This window comes from Gobio gobio, assembly GCF_949357685.1.
Source record: "Gobio gobio genome assembly, chromosome: 13".
NCBI classification, from domain to species: Eukaryota; Metazoa; Chordata; class Actinopteri; order Cypriniformes; family Gobionidae; genus Gobio; species Gobio gobio.
The window spans coordinates 54,928,118-54,949,609 of NC_137106.1; the positions used below are offsets into that span (position 1 = coordinate 54,928,118).

The following is a 21,492-nucleotide window of genomic DNA, read 5'->3' on the forward strand; positions in this document are numbered from 1 at the left end:
GCAGCATAATTTTATTCAGCTGTATAGCCATTCTGGAAAAATTTCAAGTATCATACAGTGACAGTGTGGGCTTTAGATCAATAATTTGATCAGTAATTTAGTTTAAATGGTTAATTTAGTTTATTATTTAGATGTATTTCGATGTTTAGTGTTGTGGAAATAATTCTATTCGAAAAATGAGGAGGAAGGAATACAAATCCAAACCTTTGAAAAGTCAAAGTATCAAACATGATTTTATTTCTTGCAAGAAATAGGCAGTTCACATACAGAGAACGTCTGTCATGAGAAGGGCAAAGTTAGCTCTCCTCGACATCATTATATACCCCTCATACATCCTGGGTCGGTTACACCCAATCTCTGTTTGCCTTTAAAAGGAAACATCTTTATTCAAAACCCCTGTTCAGCATAAATTCTAGACTAGACAACACAATATTCATGTCTGCAGAAGTTCCTGTTTTTAAAGCTACATCATTTTCACACATTTGTCTATTCTTAGTCTAGTTGCGGCTCCGCACACACTTATCACATCTAAAGTACGACATGTCATCTTGACCTCCTGCACTACCCAGTTTCCGTGCACCCGAACACCTTATCACTTAGAACATATTGTTCCCCCCCAGCTAGTTTCCACTCATCACCCAGAACAATGAGTTCCTGCACTTAACATATGTATTTCTAAAAGCTTGGTTACATTTCTTTAATAATGATTAATACAAATACATGTTCAATGTTAATAGTTCACTGTTAACAAGTGATACACATCTAAGAATAAAAGGTTAAAGTGCACACCTAAGTAAAAACACCTCTAAGTAAAATGAACACTTCTAAGAGTTAAAACCACATCTAGATGAAATAAAAACACATCTAATAGTAAAACACATCTAAATGTAAAATTTCCTTCACAATCCACCCCATGTTCATTTTAAAGAACATACACACAAAATTTGACATTTACTCCTCCATAATCATAGTAATTTACACTAGGTAAATTTTCCCTATGGTTACTTCATTTCTTAGTCAAACGCATGTTCGCTGTCATCCTCGTGTTCCTCAGTCTCAGGCACTGTGGCATCCGCCTCTGGTGCCCTATTTGGTGCTCGTAGGCTGTGTATGGAAGTCTTCTTCCGTTGCAGCTACCGCGTGAGCTGATGCTCCAGGTTATTCTTCCGTTGCAGCTACCGCATGAGCTGATACATCCGTTGCAGCTACCGCATGAGCTGGCACTTTCCGACAGTGCGTCCCATGAATCCACGGAGCCCTCTCCGCAACTTTCACCGCAGTGTGAGTTGTCAGCAACACTTGAAATGGCCCCTGCCACCTCTTTGCTCTCCAGTGTTTTCGCCTCAGATCCTTTATCAGCACTAAATCACCTGGCCTGATGCTGTGCAGGGCCATCTCAGCTGGCTCTGGAGCTGCTGCCTGTACCTGTTTTGAGATATCACAGAACACCTTATCCAGTTCAACACAATATTGCAACATGTCATGTTCACAAAGAGTGGTGTCAGGCAGTGGTCTAGGTTTGTGTGGTTCCCAGCCCATGTGAGGTGGACGAGCAAACAAAATCTCGAATGGTGAGAGCTGTGCTCGCCCCCTCTTCCTCATTCTCATATAAGTCAAAGCAATGGGCAGAGCCTTAGGCCATGAAAGCCCTGTCTCATCGCAAATTTTTACCAGTTTGTTTTTCAGAACCTGGTTCTGTCTCTCTACCGCTCCGGCTGATTCCGGATGATAGGAACAAAAGTGTTTCCAGGGAGTACCCAGAAACGCTTCCACGGCTGAAATTGCATTGTTTACAAAATGTGAGCCGTTGTCACTTGACAATCTTTCAGGGATTCCCCATCGTGGGACAATCTCCTGTAGGAGTAATTTCGCCACCCCTTGTGCATCTGCCTTTGATGTTGGCAAAACTTCCACCCATCCTGAGAAAAGATCTACAGCAACGATGCAGTATTTCTTTTTATCTGATTGTGTCAATTCGATATAATCAAGCATTACATGTGAGAATGGTCTTGGTGGCCTGGGATGCCCCGCCTGTCTCATTGCCTGACCCCTTGCCACATTGTTAGTTCCGCAAATCAGACATCTGCTGCAAAAATCTGCTGCCACTGTGGAAAAACCTTTGGTAAACCAGTTATTTTTCATAATGGAAAACATTCCCGTTTTGGAAGCATGGTCCAATCCATGTGTCAGTTTCGCATATGCCTGAAAGAAATGAGAAGGTAAACATGGTTTTTCATTGGGGCCCCACCACTGATTATTTTTATACACACAGCCTGCATCTCTCCATTTTCTCTTATCATCAACAGATGCATGCTGTTGCATCGCTTCTATGTCCCCTATTTCCTCATCTAGCCGTGCTGCTGCGGTTATCTGAATAGGAAGCAGAGCCGCAGCTTTTGCAGCTATGTCTGCTTGTCTGTTTCCTTTGGAAACGTCATCATTTCCTGATGTGTGGGCCAGACATTTACACACTGCCACTTCTTTTGGCAACATCAAAGCATCCAACAATTGACCCACCAGCAGGTGATTCAAGATCGGCTTTCCATCTGCTTTCAAAAGTCTCCACAACGAGCCAAAATCATGTACAACGCCAAAAGCATACCTTGAGTCAGTGTAAATTGTAACACGTTGGCCACTTGCCAATTTGCATGCTGCAGTCAGAGCAACCAATTTAGCAGCTTGTGCCGAAAAATGTGATGGCAGTGGTTGTTGTTCCAGAACCTCAGTTAATGAAACAACTGCATAACCAGCTCTGTTTTTGCCAAAAGCATCTTTACTGGAGGATCCATCCACGTAAAGAATCATGTCACTGTTGGCTAAAGCCTCGTCTTTCAAGTCTGGTCTCGGACTACATATCTGTTCCAAGGCTGAAACACAACAGTGTGGCTCCCCATCTTGTTCCGTGGGGAGCAAGTTTGCAGGATTTAAAACATTACATCGTTTTATAGTAATGTTAGGCATTTCTAACAACACAAAATTATATCTCAGCCAGCGAGCTGCAGATAAATGAGAAGTCTTCTGTTCTAGCAAAATCAGAGACAGCATGTGGTACTAACAGTGTTAGCTCACTGAAACCTACGAAATCTCTAGAGGCTACCACAGCTCTCTCAGCTGCAGCAACAGCTCTTAGACAAGCAGGAAGCCCCATCGCGACTGCGTCTAATTTTGTTGAAAAGTATCCGACGGGTCTTTGTTTTTCCCCGTGATTCTGTAACAAGACAGATGACATGTAGCCATTTTTCTCAGCTACTGTCTGTGTAAAAGGCTTTTCAGGATTTGGAATACCAAGAGTAGGAGAACTCAGCAAAGCCTGTTTCATTTCACAAAAGGCACTTTCTGCCTCTGCGGTCCATGTCACTTTGTCAGAGGCTGCCATTTCCTGACCATAAATTAATGCCGACAGAGGCCCTTCCTTTTCGCTGTAGCTAGGAATGAACGTTCTGCAATATGAGGTCATTCCTAAAAATGACATAATTTGCTTTTTAGTGATCGGTTTAGGAATCTTTTGTATTGCCGTGATTCTTTTGTCAGACAATGACTTCCCATTTGCTGTCAACACGTGACCTAAAAAGGTAACTTTGGTTTGACTTATAGCTACTTTACTCGGGTTAACCTTGTGGCCCCGTTCTGCCAAGTAAGTTAACAATATGATGGTAGCCTGCTTACAGACATGTTCGTTTGGACAGCAAAGTAACAAGTCATCAACGTACTGCAAAAGAGCCACGCCAGGTGGAAGTATCAAATCTTCCAAACTGCGTTTTAAAGCTTCGTTGAATATTGTTGGAGATTCGCAATATCCCTGACACAAACGTGTAAAGGTGAAAGCTTTACCATTGAAATTAAATGCAAACCAAAATTGTGAGTCAGGATGCACTGGTACGCTGAAAAACGCATTTGAAATATCAACAAGCGTATAAAATTTAGTGTCAGCTGGAATCTGAGCGAGGATCGTATAAGCGTTCGGAACGTTTGGTGCGCGCGCTTCTACAGCGTCATTAACTGCTTTAAGATCCTGTACAAATCTATATTCCACAGCTTGATTTGCGTCCCTTATTTTCTTTACCGGAAAAATTGGAGTACGGACAGGTGAGTCCGGACATTCAACGATGACCCCTTTTTCCAACAAAGAGTTAAACACGCGCGTAATGCCATCAATCGCTTCCTTTTTCAAAGGATACTGCATTTTCTTTGGTCTGTATTCAGATTTAGGTTTAATTCGAACAGGCTCACATCCTGCAATCAGACCCACATCATATTTATCTTTAGCCCACAGACAACTCGGAACTCCCTCCAACCCCTCGGGGATGACAGGGAGATACGATAAAGTCAGATTGTCAAATTTCATTTCCTCTTCCAACACTGTGACTGCTCTCAAACCCCTCAATGTTTTATGACATGGTTGTTTGAACCATCCGGTACTTTCACTCTGGCAGATCATTCTTTTCTGATCTATTATGACCCAGTCGGTCAGTTCATGGCACTTGACCATGAAGGGACCCGCGTCACGCCATTCAGCCTTCACTGGTTTGGCCAGTGAGATATGAGGCTGTGCATTTTCCACGTCATAAAACATTGCCTGTTTGTCAGTCAGTTTCACACTTAAAACACACCAGTGGTTTGTCCAATACAGATAGTCTGTCTTTACATTTTCCACATCCACATCAAACCAACGCTGCGCAAATTCATCATCAGATTCAATGCTGACATGTGAAGTACAGTGCAGATCTGAGTCATTCATGAAGTCAGATGATGACAACACCCTGTCATGAGCCTTTGTGGTCAGACACGTGTTTGAAACTTGCCATTCATATACAAACAGAGAGGTTTCCTCTGCGTCTAAATACAACATCCTCATGTCAGCATGAAGCCCCTTAGTAGTACAGTGAACAGAAATACCCAGCTTACACAATAAATCTCTTCCCATCAAATTAACTGGACATGACTGAGAAATCAGAAAACAATGCTTGAATTTTTTTTTCTCATTAATTGAACACTCAAACGGCGTTGAGAATGGTTCAACGACCACATGACCGGTCGCACTTCTGGAGAAAGTTTTCTTTCCAGAAAGTGGAATCGGTGCTGTCAATTCTGTTTCTTTAATTATCGAGTTGCATGCACCAGTGTCTAACAGAAACAATAATGTTTTGTCCAAAACATTTACTTCTATCAAAGGTAAAGAATTTTTAGCTCTATAGAAAACATTAGCAAGCACTTCTTCATTGCAGAGAGCAGAGTCAGAAACGGAAAGAGAATGATACTTATCTGATGGAGAGACCGGAGACCCGTCGCTCGCACCCCCCTCCTCTCAATCTGCCTGCTCCGCACTGCTTGCTGCTTGCGGGCAAGTGTCACGCCAATGTCCCTTTTCTCCGCAGGTAAAACAGGTGTCTCGATCTGGACGCTGCCCATTCTGCGAAAAATGTTTATCTTTTCCGCGACCCCGTCCCTTTCCTTTTCCGCCACCACCTTTTTTGTTGTAGCGGTTTGGTCTGGAGTTGTTGTGTTGCAGCGCCATCAGAGCTAGAGAAAAATCTTTGTCTTGCTTGGTGATTTTGGCTGTTCTTTGCTTCTTGATGATTTCCTCATGATGTTTCGCATGTCGTCGGATCTCAGCTGTGGAGGCCAATTGCCATCCAACACAGCTTCTTTCAATTTCTTTTGAAATTTCTCTGTCAAGTCCATCCATGAACAAAGTTCTCAAATAGTCATCATACGGATCGGACCCCAGGGCTTCCGCCCCTTGGTCTGTTGGCGGTGTTTTTTTTTTCCATACCACCATGGCGATCAAAACACTCTTTTAGTCTAAGGAAATATGCTTCAGTGGTTTCATCTTTTCCTTGAGTGCATTGACGAACTTGGTTAATGTCCATCGTGCGTGCAAAGTCAACTTTCTCATGTTTTTGCTGAGCAGGTCTTCCAAGTCTTTGTTGCACTTCTGTTGTTTGTCTTCTCTGTACAGTGCACCCGAGCGCGTTGTCGCTTTGTCACTTCTCTCTTCCTCTTTTGGAGTGTATTGGGCCGCGGTGCAGTCGGTGCACTTGCCTCTCCCACAGCTGGAGCAGCCTCACTTGGAGCAGGATAGAGAGTAGGTGGGCGCCAAGCCGGATACGTCCCGTCCTCCACCATCATTCTCGGGTAGTGACCGAAAAAGGGAGAAGAAAAGTCAGCAATCTCACTACAGTCATTTTTAAGATTCATTAGTGCTTTCTTTGAAGCCTCCTCTCTTTCCTTATCAGAGTATAATGGTGCGATGGCCCGACAGACTTGTTTTTGTTGTCTGCGTGCTGCCTCATCCAACCATTTTACTATGATTTCACCACATTTATCGTAATGCTCTTTGTCCTTCTTTTTTACAACATGAGTCTCCCAATTTATTTTAGTCTGAGTCAAATGTGACACACTTAAACCCCCGTTAAACCCATATTGACTTATCAAAAACGGCACAAAAGCATGATACCAAGTTCCCATTATTTTGTCCATAGCTTTATAGGAGCTCTTAGAGAAATTAACCTGTTCCTCCTCCACGCTTTTCGAATTCTCATTACCCATTGTTTCTATTAACAGTGTTTATATTTGCGTAATTGAATCCTTTCTCTCACGTGGTCACCACGTGCTATATTATACTGTGTTAATTCTTTCCCCCAGCGTGGCCACCACGCCTGCCTAAATTCGTCAATTTAGGACTTTCAAAACTGCCCACATCCGTCGATGTTAGGTCTTTTTCCCAAACAAGTGCCTTAATCAATGTTTGAAAGTTACTGTCAGGCTTATTTCAAACTGCACCTTGTTTGGACGCTCGAGAAATTTCTAGCTTATTCTCGCAACTCCTGGCCCTTTTGGGAAAACAATTAACACTTGGCATTTGAGAAACTCTTATTCTCAAACCCTGTTTGGAAACTTACTTTCAGGCTTATTCCAAATCTCTGACCCTTTTAGCAGAAATATTCAATACGCAAATATTTACTTAATTTCTTATTTACCACGTAAATAATTTTCTCTCACCGTCTTTTGATGACCTCGTGAGTTCAATTCTGGGAGTGCGTTCACCTCCGCTCGTCGTGATGAGTAGGACAATTCTCTCTCCTTTAAATTGAGGATACTGAGCCGCAGAGTTTTGGTCTCTCGGGATGGCCAATCAATTGCCCTCTCAATCACGCCGATCGGTTGGTTCACTGCATCCCATCGTCCTCGTCGCCATTTGTTGTGGAAATAATTCTATTCGAAAAATGAGGAGGAAGGAATACAAATCCAAACCTTTGAAAAGTCAAAGTATCAAACATGATTTTATTTCTTGCAAGAAATAGGCAGTTCACATACAGAGAACGTCTGTCATGAGAAGGGCAAAGTTAGCTCTCCTCGACATCATTATATACCCCTCATACATCCTGGGTCGGTTACACCCAATCTCTGTTTGCCTTTAAAAGGAAACATCTTTATTCAAAACCCCTGTTCAGCATAAATTCTAGACTAGACAACACAATATTCATGTCTGCAGAAGTTCCTGTTTTTAAAGCTACATCATTTTCACACATTTGTCTATTCTTAGTCTAGTTGCGGCTCCGCACACACTTATCACATCTAAAGTACGACATGTCATCTTGACCTCCTGCACTACCCAGTTTCCGTGCACCCGAACACCTTATCACTTAGAACATATTGTTCCCCCCCAGCTAGTTTCCACTCATCACCCAGAACAATGAGTTCCTGCACTTAACATATGTATTTCTAAAAGCTTGGTTACATTTCTTTAATAATGATTAATACAAATACATGTTCAATGTTAATAGTTCACTGTTAACAAGTGATACACATCTAAGAATAAAAGGTTAAAGTGCACACCTAAGTAAAAACACCTCTAAGTAAAATGAACACTTCTAAGAGTTAAAACCACATCTAGATGAAATAAAAACACATCTAATAGTAAAACACATCTAAATGTAAAATTTCCTTCACATTAGTTGAAAAATTTAGTGTCCCCAACTGAGCACGCCAGGCCAGAGGCAACAGTGGCAAGGAAACCAAAACCCCATTCGGTGACCTAATGGAGAAAAATAAACCTTGGGAGAAACCAGGCTCAGTCGGGGTGCCAGTTCTCCTCTGGCCAATTAACAAACAGCGTATTATTATTATTATTCTGGCAGTTTTACAGCTCGGAGGTCATAATAGATCAGAATATTCGAGGGACCGGGGGCAACATGCTGGAGACGGGTTTATTGAGGATGATGTTGATTAAATAATTATTAAAGTGCAATATTCGAATGATCGGAGGCAACACGCAGGAGACGGGTTTATTGAGATGCCGTGTCGATGAGGCAGTTTCAGAAAGGAGGTTAAGTGGAAACTCTGAGTATGTTGACCCTGAAATGAGGGAAACTCTGGGTTTTCTGTTTCAGAATGGGAGGCATGTCAAACCTGAGAAAGCGGGGTAAGTCAAGCCGGTTTCTGAAAGAGAGGTCACTTATTCTCAGAGTCAGTTACCAGGTTCACTCTTAAGGCCCGGGTATACTTCACTTACCCCGCCCGGACGCGTCACGCGCGCAGCCCTGTCCGCACGTCTTTCAAAGTATACTACACAACGGATGCGCGCGGATGATCGCGTTCGACACATGCGCAGTAAAAAAATGTCTATGCTCTACCAGACATCGGAGGGCAGCACTGAGTCCTGTCATCAACGGGACATTCGCTGGGCATGATCGGAGAAGAATTGTAGTGCATCCACCATTGCAACATAGTTTGGAAGAAACACTGAAGAATCAAAAATTCTCTCTTTTTTTCAAGTGTGTTGTTTTTAAACCGGTCTTTGCACACTCTTCTTCGACGGCTGAACACTGTGCTCAATACTGTGCGTATTGCCACCTAGTGGACTCTTCTGTACTGCTGGCGCATGCGCTGTTGCACGCGGACCGTCCGCGCGGTCTGAAAATTTGAGCTGCGCGCGGACGGGGTGTGCGGCCGGCCGCGAGCCCTCCGAGTGACGAAAATTACGTCATGCGGGCGGTGCACGAACGCGGACGGCCGAAGTATACCCGGGCCTTTACTCTGTGAACCTAATCTGATCAGGATCAGGTTTTCTTTTGGTCTCCGCCCTGTTTTTAAAGCGCCAGCGGTGTTTAAATACTTTATTAATTCATTTAAATGCCCCAAATTATTTTCTTAATGAGTATTTTGGTCATATTTCAAAATTATAAATTTAATCTAAAGTAAGCAAAGTTTCCTTTCAACTGTGTGTGTGTGTGTACGTGTGTGTGCATAATTATTATTTTTAGTCATCTCATATCCTGAAGTCCATTTTGCTCAGATGGGCTAAAAATGTCCTCCCAAAACTTCCTGGCAGATTCTGGAAGATGAATTCTTCAAACTGTGGAACACGAGGATGTGATGCTGGTCCTTCAAGAGTCACTCTCAACCCATCTGTATATTTTACAACACTTCAGCTTGTGATTCTTATTAGACACAGTTGCTCCTCTGCGCTTAAAGAAGATTAAAGAAAATAGTCCAACGCCGTGGTACAACGAGCACACCCGGGCCCTTAAAACAGCAGCCAGAAAAAAGAAAGCAAAATTAGAGGTATTTCGTAATTCGTGGAAAGAGCACATGATCACATACAGAAAGGCTGTAAAAACTGCTAGATCTGCTTATTTCTCAACTCTCTTGGAAGAAAACAAACACAACCCAAGGTATTTATTCGATACAGTGGCTAAATTAACCAAAAATAAAGCTTCAACTTCTGATGATTGTAAACAGCACAGCAGTAATGACTTTATGAACTTCTTCACATGTAAGATTGATAATATTAGGAAAAAAATTGTAACCATGCAGCCGTCTACTACAGTATCACATCAGACAGAGCATTGTAGTGTCACTGAGGAAAAATTACACTCATTCACTGCTATAGGAGAAGAAGAATTGGCTAAACTCGTTAAATCATCAAAATCAACATCATGTATGCTCGACCCTATACCAACTAGGCTATTAAAAGAGATGCTACCAGAGGTCATAGATCCTCTTCTTAATATCATTAATTCATCTTTGTCATTAGGATATGTACCTACTATTATTAAACCACTTGTTAAAAAAACGCAACTTGATCCTACAGATTTAGTCAATTATAGACCAATCTCAAATCTACCCTTTCTGTCAAAAATACTTGAAAAGGCAGTGTCTTCACAATTATGTTCCTTTTTAGAAAGAAATGGCATCTGTGAGGATTTCCAGTCAGGATTTAGACCGTATCATAGCACTGAGACTGCTCTCATCAGAGTTACAAATGATTTACTCTTATCATCCGATCGTGGCTGTATCTCTCTATTAGTGTTACTCGATCTTAGCGCTGCATTTGATACTATCGACCACAACATTCTTTTGAATAGACTCGAAAATTATGTAGGTATTAGTGGAATTGCTTTATCATGGTTTAAATCCACAAGGTACCACAAGGCTCAGTGCTAGGACCGCTACTCTTCACCCTGTACATGCTACCGCTGGGAGATATCATTAGGAAGCATGGCGTTAGTTTTCATTGTTATGCTGACGATACTCAGCTCTATATTTCTTCACGCCCTGAAGAAACTTACCAATTCACAAGATTAATGGAATGCATAGCTGATATAAAACATTGGATGACCGGTAATTTCCTGCAACTCAATTCAGAAAAAAATGAATTTTTAATTATTGGACAAAAAAGCTCCACAAGTAGTAACCTAGAATACTGTCTAACACTTGATGGCTGCTCTGTCAAGTCCCCGTCGTCAGTGAGGAACCTGGGTGTGCTCTTTGATACCAATCTTTCGTTTGAAAGCCACGTTTCTAGCATCTGTAAAACTGCTTTCTACCATCTTAAAAATATATCTAAATTACAGCACATGCTCTCAATGCAAAATGCTGAACAGTTAGTTCATGCGTTCATGACCTCAAGGTTAGATTATTGTAATGCTCTACTGGGTGGTTGCCCTGCTCGCTTAATAAATAAACTCCAGCTGGTCCAAAACACAGCAGCTCCAGTTCTTACTAGAACCAGGAAGTGTGACCATATTAGCCCAGTTCTGTCAACACTGCACTGGCTGCCTATTAAACATTGCATACATTTTAAAATCTTACTTATTACTTACAAAGCACTAAATGGTTTAGCTCCCCAATACTTGAGCGAGCTCTTAAACACATTATCCTCCATCACGTCTACTGCGGTCTCAAAACTCTGGCCAGTTGATCATACCGAGAATATCCAAATCAACTGCAGGCGCTCGATCCTTTTCATATTTAGCTCCGAAACTCTGGAACAGTCTTCCTAACATTGTTCGGGAAGCAGACACACTCTGTCAGTTTAAATCTAGACTAAAAACACATCTCTTTACTGTGGCATACACATAAAACACTTTTTCAATGAAATGATTGTTAGGCTGCATTAACTAGGTCAGCCGGAACCGGGAACACTTCCCATAACACCTGATGTACTCGTGACATCATCAGAAGAACGGCATCTACGCTAATGTTAGTCTCTCTGTTTTATCCTGAGGTTTACTGCAGTCAGCCGGATCCGGGCCGTATCCAGTTCAGATGGTGGACCTGCGCCCAGAGAAGACCAACACAGGCCCCTGAAGTGTCTGAGAGACCGTGATTAGACTCCCCTGCAACTGCCTCATCGACACGGCATCTCAATAAACCCGTCTCCGGCGTGTTGACTCAGATTGTTCGAATATTACAATTAAATAATACTTAAATCGATATGTCATCCTCAATAAACCCGTCTCCAGCGTGTTGCCTCTGATCATTCGAATATTCTGATCTATTATGACCTCCGAGCTGTAAAACTGCCAGAATAATAATAATAATACGCTGTTTGTTAATTGGCCAGAGGAGAACTGCCCCCCCGACTGAGCCTGGTTTCTCCCAAGGTTTATTTTTCTCCATTAGGTCACCTGATGGGGTTTTAGTTTCCTTGCCACTGTTGCCTCTGGCTTGGCGTGCTCAGTTGGGGACACTAAAATGTTTTCAACTAAACATCGAAATAAATCTAATTAATAAACTAAATTAACCATTTAAACTAAATTACTGATCGAATTATTGATCTAAAGCCCACACTGTCACTGTATGATACTTGAAATTAACTGATGACATCATTTTTTTTTTCCAGAATGGCTAAACAGCTGAATAAAATTATGCTGCATTATTTTCCTGTTTAACACTGTAAAGCTGCTTTGAAACAATCTGCATTGTTAAAAGCGCTATATAAATAAAGTTGATTTGACTTGACTTGACTTATTAAGTGAGGGTGATTTTTTTAGGACTCTTTACCTGACTGAAGTCTCTGAGATCCTGACACCTTCACTTCTGGAGACTCTGGGTAGGTTCAGTTCTGGTGGCGCTAGAGACTAAAGGGTTCCTGATGGGTTCACTCTTCATTCTTCAGCTTAATTCTTCATTCTTTTGCAGTCTTTTCTTCTCTACCTGTTTTTGTCTGACCCTGCTGAGCATTTCACTGTCCAGTGGTCATGCCTTAACTGCAATATCTAGTAATCATTAGTATTGTGTCCTTCTCATGGGCATTTAATCATCTGTGACACTTCAGTCTGAGTTAAATCTCTTTTTTGGCTCATTTTATCTGTAAAGGAAACGCCTAATGATTCTGCACACCTGAATATAAGGTGCTTTTCATTTCCAGCCTTCATGAACAATTATATATCACTTATAAATGATTAAATACTTAATTAATAGTAGGTATTAATATTAATATGGTTTGTAATTGGTAAAATGAAATGAAAATCAACATGCCTAATAATTCTGCATGCAGTATGTATATTAATATATAGGCTATAAGTTTTTCTTGCTCAAGACACATTAGAGAAAGTAATAAAATCCTTAAAATGATTTTTATTAAAATCTAATACTATTTATTACATATTTGAAGTGAATCATTCTGAGGTTCTGAGAAAAAATTGCTTTTGAATTGAATCAGAAATCTATGAATGAATTTAATGAAGTCTAATCATCCACTGCAAGCTAATGCTGTCCCATCAGATTCTGTGCAGTTTGGTCATGAAACTCAAACACAAGTCAATAATCCTCTGACTGACGTGAGAGCTGTGGATGGCATCTCTCCTCTTTCATCAGGACAGACTAACTTTAGTTTATCAGTCCACAGCATTTATATCCTCCGCTTCCTCATATGAAGCTCTTGCTTTCACTCGCACCAGTCCTGATAGTTTCATCATTTTCTTTAGCAATTATATTAACTTGTTCCATTGTCCATTGTATTGTAATATGTGTTGGTATAAATACAGTGAAGAACTTGTTCATTTAGTTTGGAAAGTTAATTAGTTCACTAGCCTGTTGTAATTCAGCATATTCAGAGAGAATATCCTGCTAAAAACATTGAGAAACAATGAGGGACACATGTTATATGATTCATTATAATACATTATTTAATAATATAAGGCTTATGGATCATGATGTGGCCCATGAAGCATAATGCAGGTTTATGTGATGAATGTATGGAAGCAGAAACTGTAGAACATGGCCATTGATATTATGAATGAAACCAAATTTAATGTAGGAAATTAATACAAATCTCATGATTCCAGGCATTTATAATATCCAGCATCTTGGAGATTAGTCCAGAAACAGGAGAAATGATCAATACTCTGCTGAAATCATTAGGTTAAGCGGTATTAAACATCTGGAAATATGTTGAGTATGTCGCTCCATTACAGTAGATGGCGATATGAACCTGTTTAGTTGCTTCACAACCCGCAGGTTAAACCCACAAAGAAGACGAAAACGAAAGTAAAGTGTTAAACACGTAAGCACAGAGAACTGCTATGGCGATGATCGTCAGAATGAGCAGTAAAGGCTGTTAATCTTGTCCAGAGGCAAACACACAGCAGCTGAACGACACGGAGAGCTTTACCACAGACTGGACTCTCCTGTGGGATTACACCACACAACCAACAAACCTCCAGGAAGAGGAAATCATGCTTCAAATACTGCTAAACTCTCTTCTTACTGCACAGGACTGTAAGTTTAATACTTGTCTGATTACAGTTATTTGGGGGATAAAATAGAAGTCTCATAATGTAAACGTGATTTGATGTTACAAAAGACCTGTTCATATTCCGGGAGTTTTTTATAGTCTACCCCGAACAGACTGTCATAAATGAGGCCTACTGGAATTATTTGAAGGCTGCGGATGTTGTCGTCCATTTTAGGATGTTGTTGTTGTTGTTGTTAGGATGATATTTTTGCAGGGTTGCCAACTCTCACGCTTTCAGGCTCAGTCTCACACTCTCACGCTGCTCAACTTAATCTCACGCCAAATTGCCAAACCTGCTTTTGATATTAAACAAAGTTTAAGCTTTAATGCAAAGTTTTAATGCGAAATTCAAACAATAGCATTTTGGCGCTAATATGGCATAACACAGTCCTTCCAGAAAAATGCAGCTTTTTTTTGTGATTGTTGTGGGTAAAAATCCTTGAGGCACGTTTTCTTAAAAAATGCGATGGAAAATGTGGGATATTTATGCAATTTTATGCAATAAAAGCACTACATCACAGAAAGTGCTGGGAATATTTAAAGGGTTAGTTCACCCAAAAATGAAAATTCTGTCATTAAAGGGGGGGGGGGGGGGCACTCAGTTTCAGTCAGTCTCATGTCAATCTTGAGTACCTATAGAGTAGCATTGCATCCTGCATATCTCCGAAAAGTCTTTATTTTTATTATAATTATAAAAGGAAGATGCGCTGTTCCGAGTCTTTCCGAAAAAAGCCGTGCGGCTGGGGGCGTATCGTGTGGGCGGAGCTAAAGAATGTCGAGCGCGCGCCGCTGTTACTGTGTTGAGTGCATCTGAAAGCTGCGTCATCCCTAAAAGCGGGAAAAAACTTTATTCAACATAAAAAATGGCTTTTAATCAGATACAGCCATACATCTATGATCCGGAATCAGACCCAGAGGCTGAAGTTGAACAGGAGCAGCAGCAAAAACGACTAGAGCAGGACATCTCTATGTGGTATAAGTTACACTAACTATATAATATGCTTAGCGGCTTGTGTTATTTACACATTTATACTTTAATTATATCGTGTGTGTGTGTGTTTACGCGTGGTTTGTGTAGACATGATTTGTAGTAAGCGGACTGGTTTTGCGCGTCAGGCTAGTGTTTACATAGAAAGACATGGAATAGTAGCGCATTTGAATGAAGAAGCGCGCTTATTTAGTTCAACATATTTCCCCACTCTTTGTGTATTGTTGTTTGGAGTGCTTTTACACAATACACAAACATACACATATAGTGGCCAGCTAAACAAATGTACACACTATACATTGCATGCTCTATTGATCAATACGTGATCATGTTTGGGCTACTTGATGGGCATAGGCAAAAACAGACATTTGAAGCAGTCAAACCTGCGGTTCCAACGTTGGGACCTTTATCGTTGGGACCGCTCCATCCTTCAGTATTTGGCGATTTGAAAATCCGGTAAAGCAAATTCCATCCACTTTTGCCTTAACGCGGGTTTATTTGGCTACGAGCCAGCGCTTTGATGGGCGTAGCCTATTGCTTTCACGCGCTCTCTCTCGCGCGCGCTCTTCCGGTAGAATTGTCCGTACGGCCCATACAAGGAAATTCCGCCCTGTTGACGTCAAGCGGACCCATGATCGAAAAAAACTTTCCGAAACTTATGACTAACAGGAAGTACTAATTTTGGCAAAGAAATACTCCCATCAAACGTCCACCTTAGCTTTTGAAACTGTGTCCATGTTTAGCATGGGAATCCAAGTCTTTAACAGTGCAAAAAGATCAGTATGCATGAAACAGCATTTCACCCCCCCTTTAATTACTTACCCTCATGTCGTTCGACACCCGTCAGACCTCCGTTCATCTTCGGAACAGAAATGAAGATATTTTAGTTGAAATCTGATGCTCTGAAAGGCCTCCATTGGCTCAATGGCACTTCACACTCTCAAGACCCTTAAAAGACACTAAAGACGTCGATACAAAGTCCATCTCACTACAGTGGTTCTAAAATAACTTTATGAATCGGCGACAATAGTTTTTGTGCGCAAAAAAACCCTAAATAACAACTTACATAATGATGACGATTTCAAAACACGGCATCATGAAGCTTCGAAGCGTTATGAATCAGTGAGCCGAATGATGATTCGGATCGCGTGTCAAACCGCCAAACTGCTGAAATTTGGCGATTCACACTGCTGAATCGACTCACTGATTTATAACGCTTTGAACCGCTGAATCGACTCACTGATTCATAACGCTCTGAACCGCTGAATCGACTCACTGATTCATAACGCTCTGAACCGCTGAATCGACTCACTGATTCATAACGCTCTGAACCGCTGAATCGACTCACTGATTCATAACGCTCTGAACCGCTGAATCGACTCACTGATTCATACCGCTTCGAAGCTTCATGAGGCCGTGTTTTGAAATCGTCATCACTATGTAAGTCGTTATTTAGGGTTTTTTTGCGCACAAAAACTATTGTCGCCGATTCATAAAGTTATTGTAGAGCCGCTGTAGTGAGATGGACTTTGTAATGACGTCTTTAGTGTCTTTTAAGGGTCTTGAGAGTGTAAAGTTGAGCCAATGGAGGCCTTTCAGAGCATCAGATTTACACTAAAATATCTTCATTTGTGTCTGAAGATGAACGGAGGTCTGACGGGTGTCCAACCACATGAGGCTCAGTCATTAATGACACAATTTTCATTTTTGGGTGAACTAACCCTTTAAGTTCTCATCTTGTTTTATTGAAGACCTTAATAAACACATCGCTCAAATTTACAAAACATTGAGTCAAACTAATTCTGTAGCTTTACAAAAGGAATATGCTACAACTTCTGAAAAAAATGAATAAATAACTTCCTGTTTTACAGAGCTAGCTTTACAAAACAGACATTTGAGTGCTTCCAATGCACAGTGCAATCTCTTAAAGGGTAAGTTCACCCAAAAATGTAAATTCTGTCATTAATGACTGAGCCTCATGTGGTTGGACACCCGTCAGACCTCCGTTCATCTTCAGACACAAATGAAGATATTTTAGTAAAAATCCGATGGCTCAGAAAGGCCTCCATTGGCTCAATGCACTTTACACTCTCAAGACCCTTAAAAGACACTAAAGACGTCGTTACAAAGTCTATCTCACTACAGTGGTTCTACAATAACTTTATGAAGCGATCAGAATAGTTTTTATGCTAAAACTTAAATAACGACTTATATAGTGATGACCGATTAAAAAAAACAGCTCATGAAGCTTCGAAGCGTTATGAATCAGTGAGTCAATTCATGATTCGGATTGCGTCAAACTGCTGAAATACGTGACTTTGGCGATCCAAACCGCTGAATCGACTTACTGATTCAAAATGCTCCAAACCGCTGAATCGACTCACTGATTCATAACGCTCTGAACCGCTGAATCGACTCACTGATTCATAATGTTCCAAACCACTGAATCGACTCACTGATTCATAACGCTCTGAACCGCTGAATCGACTCACTGATTCATAATGTTCCAAACCGCTGAATCGACTCACTGATTCATAACGCTCTGAACCGCTGAATCGACTCACTGATTCATAACGCTTCGAAGCTTCATGGTGCTGTTTTTTGAAATCGGTCAACACACCGGGAAACTGCTTTGCTTTGGTCTTTTGCTGTTATTTTTGTTGGCAGATGGGAGTTTGCGTGCTTCATCATGGTTTCACCGATATCTATGGTTTCTCCATGGGGTTTGCAGCTTTTCGATGACGTTCGCGTCGGGTAATTACGTCACTTCAAGACGTTGCCATGGCAATAGGGGGAAATGGCGGCTAATATATATGACTTTTTTGCAGCGAAAATGCGGGGATTATGAAATCATGCTAGCCCCGCATATTTTGCATGCGGAAATAGGCAATTTATGCGGCGAAAGTGCAGCGTATTTGAAAAAATGTGGCCCGCATAAATATGCAGACTTTGGCTGATTATGCATTAAATCATGCGATCGCATAATCACGTTTTTCTGGAGGGACTGATGACAGTTAAAGCCAGAGTGTTGAAAAACGGAGTTGGGACATGCTCTCTCATCTCCCGGCGGCGCGCGCGGTCACGAGCTTCACGAGCTCTCAATACTTCTAGCGCTGGGTCAATACATGTGAATGGCTTGATACACAACAGCTCCACTTTACAGGTGTTTGCAGCAAGTTTTGGTAAACAGTACAGCACAGTGTGCATTGATTATTACGTCAACCATACAGGATTGTTTTATAATGGCGTGGGATGGAGATGCAACAATGTTAACATTAATGTTAATGTTTTTTATTGTATTTAGCCCTCAGGTATTCCTTACTAATTGGTTACACTCATACTCATTGATGGTCAAATGTGAACATACACCTTAAGAATTTTTCAATTGAATAAATGTTCCATATTTTAGTTCAATAATATTTATTGAATATTTTGAGATATTTTAGTACTAAATACTATTTGTGCAATAATTATGGTCCATTAATGATCACTTAAAATATTTTTCTTCTAATATTTTTCTTATTTATATTACAATTAGTATAGTAATTAAGGTTAAATTAGAGAATTCTTATTCAAAGAGGCAAATTTGAGTCATTTTGTGGCTCGAAAAATAATAATTTCCATTTGTAATGCCATTACCCACTGGTGCCTTTATGTACGGTGGCCCAGTAGTGCACAACACAACGAAATTTAAAAAGCATACATAAGTTCACAACACAACAAAATAAATCCACAACACAATGGAATGAAACCACAACACAACGAAATCAAGCCACAACACAAAGAAAAATCCACAACACAACGAAATCAAGCCACAACACAAAGAAAAATCCACAACACAACGAAATCAAGCCACAACACAACGAAAAATCCACAACACAACGGAAATGCTCCCAACCACTCGGGGGCACTCGGAGCGCTGTAAAGTTGCCACTGTTCTATAGAGTCGGCAATCTTACAAAGAAATCAATACCACAATTAGTTTTAACAGTATGTAGGCTAACCATTGTTTATCTATATGAAATATTAATTTAAAATCACATCACCTACATGCATTATAGCTGCATATTTATGCTCGAGAATGCTTTGACCCGATACCACGGCGCTAAGGGAACGTCTGCCAATTCCACCAATTGGTTGAAATGTATAATTTGTATGAATTAAAATTACTTTTAACATTTAAAAACAGACATGTTAAAATTCCACAGCTTGATTTCTATTGGTAAAATTGACTTAATGCACAACACAACATTGGAATTTGAAAATTAAAAAAAAAAAGTTAATTTAATTCATACAAATTATTTCAACTTGGTGGAATTGGCAGACGCTCCCTTAGCGCAGAGGCAGCGGGTCAAAGCGTTCTCGAGTATAAATATGCAGCTATTATGCACGTAAGTGATTTTTAATTGATATTTCATGTCGATATACAACTGCACACTTAAAACTGATCGTAGTGTTTAAATATTTGTAAGATTGGCGAATCTATATAGAACAATGCAAGGAAAACTAACTTTACCGCACTCCGAGAGTCCCCTAGTGGTCGGGAGCATTTCCGTTGTGTTGTGGCTATTTCGTTGTGTTGTGGAATTTTCGTTGTGTTGTGGACTTTTCGTTGTGTTGTGGATTTTTCGTTGTGTTGTGGCTTGATTTCGTTGTGTTGTGGATTTTTCTTTGTGTTGCGGCTTGACTTCGTTGTGTTGTGTGTCTTGATTTCGTTGTGTTGTGGTTTCATTCCGTTGTGTTGTGGATTTATTTCGTTGTGTTGTGAACTTATGTATGCTTTTTAAATTTCGTTGTGTTGTGCACTACTGGGCCACCGTATTTATGGCTCTTTAATCAATATACATGATCTAGTTGCTCAAAAAAGTATTGCAGTTTTGCACTTTAATAAATATTTAGATATGATCAAACACTAGATTTCTTTAAATGTGAAATTTTAAATGTTAATAACATACATATCCTTATTTCCTTATATGTACAGCAGGCTATGAATTGATACTGAAACGAAATCGATATACCGTCGTATACCGTCAGCCCCTCAAACCGAAAAAAAAGAAAAGAAAATCTCACTCCAACCTGATTTTAAATGTTGGCAACCCTGTTTTTGTGACTTCTAAAGTAGTGAATGTTCACTCATTTATTTATTTATTTATTTATTTATTTATTTATTTATTTATTTATTTATTTATTTATTTATTTATTTATTTATTTATTTATTTATTTATTTATTTATTTATGTATTTGTCGAAGAAGAACATATACTACATCTGCTTTTATTACATCGAATATTTTAGTTAACACAGCAATTATTGTGCAGTATGCCCACTTTAATGCAGGTTATATTTACTCTATAGGTCTTTGAGCATTTGAAAATAATGAAATGTATTGTGAACTTGTCTTGAAGTATTGATCAAATGACAAACCAAGAAGAATCAACTGTTAATAAAATAGAGTAAATATACTGCAAATGATATTAAACTGCAATTCAGAAACAAACGGGTTCAAAATGGGTTAATTTTTCCCACTGAGAGTTTAAAGCATACAGGTGCTGGTCATATAATTAGAATATCATCAAAAAGATTTATTTCACTAATTCCATTCAAAAAGTGAAACTTGTATATTATATTCATTCATTACACACAGACTCCGATATTTTTTAAATGTTTATTTATTTTAATTTTGATGATTATAACTGACAACTAAGGAAAATCCCAAATTCAGTATCTCAGAAAATTTGAATATTGTGAAAAGGTTGAATATTGAAGACACCTGGTGCCACACTCTAATCAGCTGATGAACTCAGAACACCTGCAAAGGCCTTTAAATGGTCTCTCAGTCTAGTTCTGTAGGCAACACAATTATGGGGAAGAAGCTGACCTGACAGCTGACCAAAAGACGACCTTTGACCCCTTGCACAAGGAGGGCAAGACACAAAAGGTCATTGCAAAAGAGGCTGGCTGTTCTCAGAGCTCTGTGTCCAAGCACATTAATAGAGAGGCGAAGGGAAGAAAAAGATGTGGTAGAAAAAAGTTTACAAGCAATAGGGATAACCACACCCTGGAGAGGATTGTGAAACAAAACCCATTCAAAAATGTGGGGGAGATTCACAAAGAGTGGACTAGAGCTGGAATCAGTGCTTCAAGAACCACTACGCACAGATGTATGCAAGACATGGGTTTCAAGTGTCGCACTCCTTGTGTCAAGACACTCTTGAACAACAGACAGCGTCAGAAGACAAAAAGGACTGGACTGCTGCTGAGTGGTCCAAAGTTATGTTCTCTGATGAAAGTAAATTTTGCATTTCCTTTGGAAATTAGAAATAGGAAGATTAGACCCTTCCTATCAGAGCAGGCCACACAACTCCTGGTCCAAGCTCTTGTTCTCTCCAGACTGGACTACTGTAATGCTCTTCTAGCGGGCCTTCCGGCATGCACTATCAAACCCTTGCAACTGATCCAGAATGCAGCGGCGAGGGTGG

At 40.3% G+C, this 21,492-nt stretch overlaps 1 protein-coding gene across 2 annotated transcripts in view; it reads left to right on the forward strand.

Moving 5' to 3' along the window:
* The first annotated feature begins 13,763 nt into the window (after positions 1-13,763).
* LOC307135767 (NACHT, LRR and PYD domains-containing protein 3-like) overlaps positions 13,764-21,492 on the forward strand; it is a 29,557-nt gene continuing 21,828 nt past the window's right edge. For both annotated transcript variants that reach the window (XM_079832414.1, XM_079832413.1), the window contains exon 1: positions 13,764-14,010. The gene's annotated coding sequence lies outside the window, so the exon portion shown is untranslated. The remainder of the gene's footprint in view (positions 14,011-21,492) is intronic.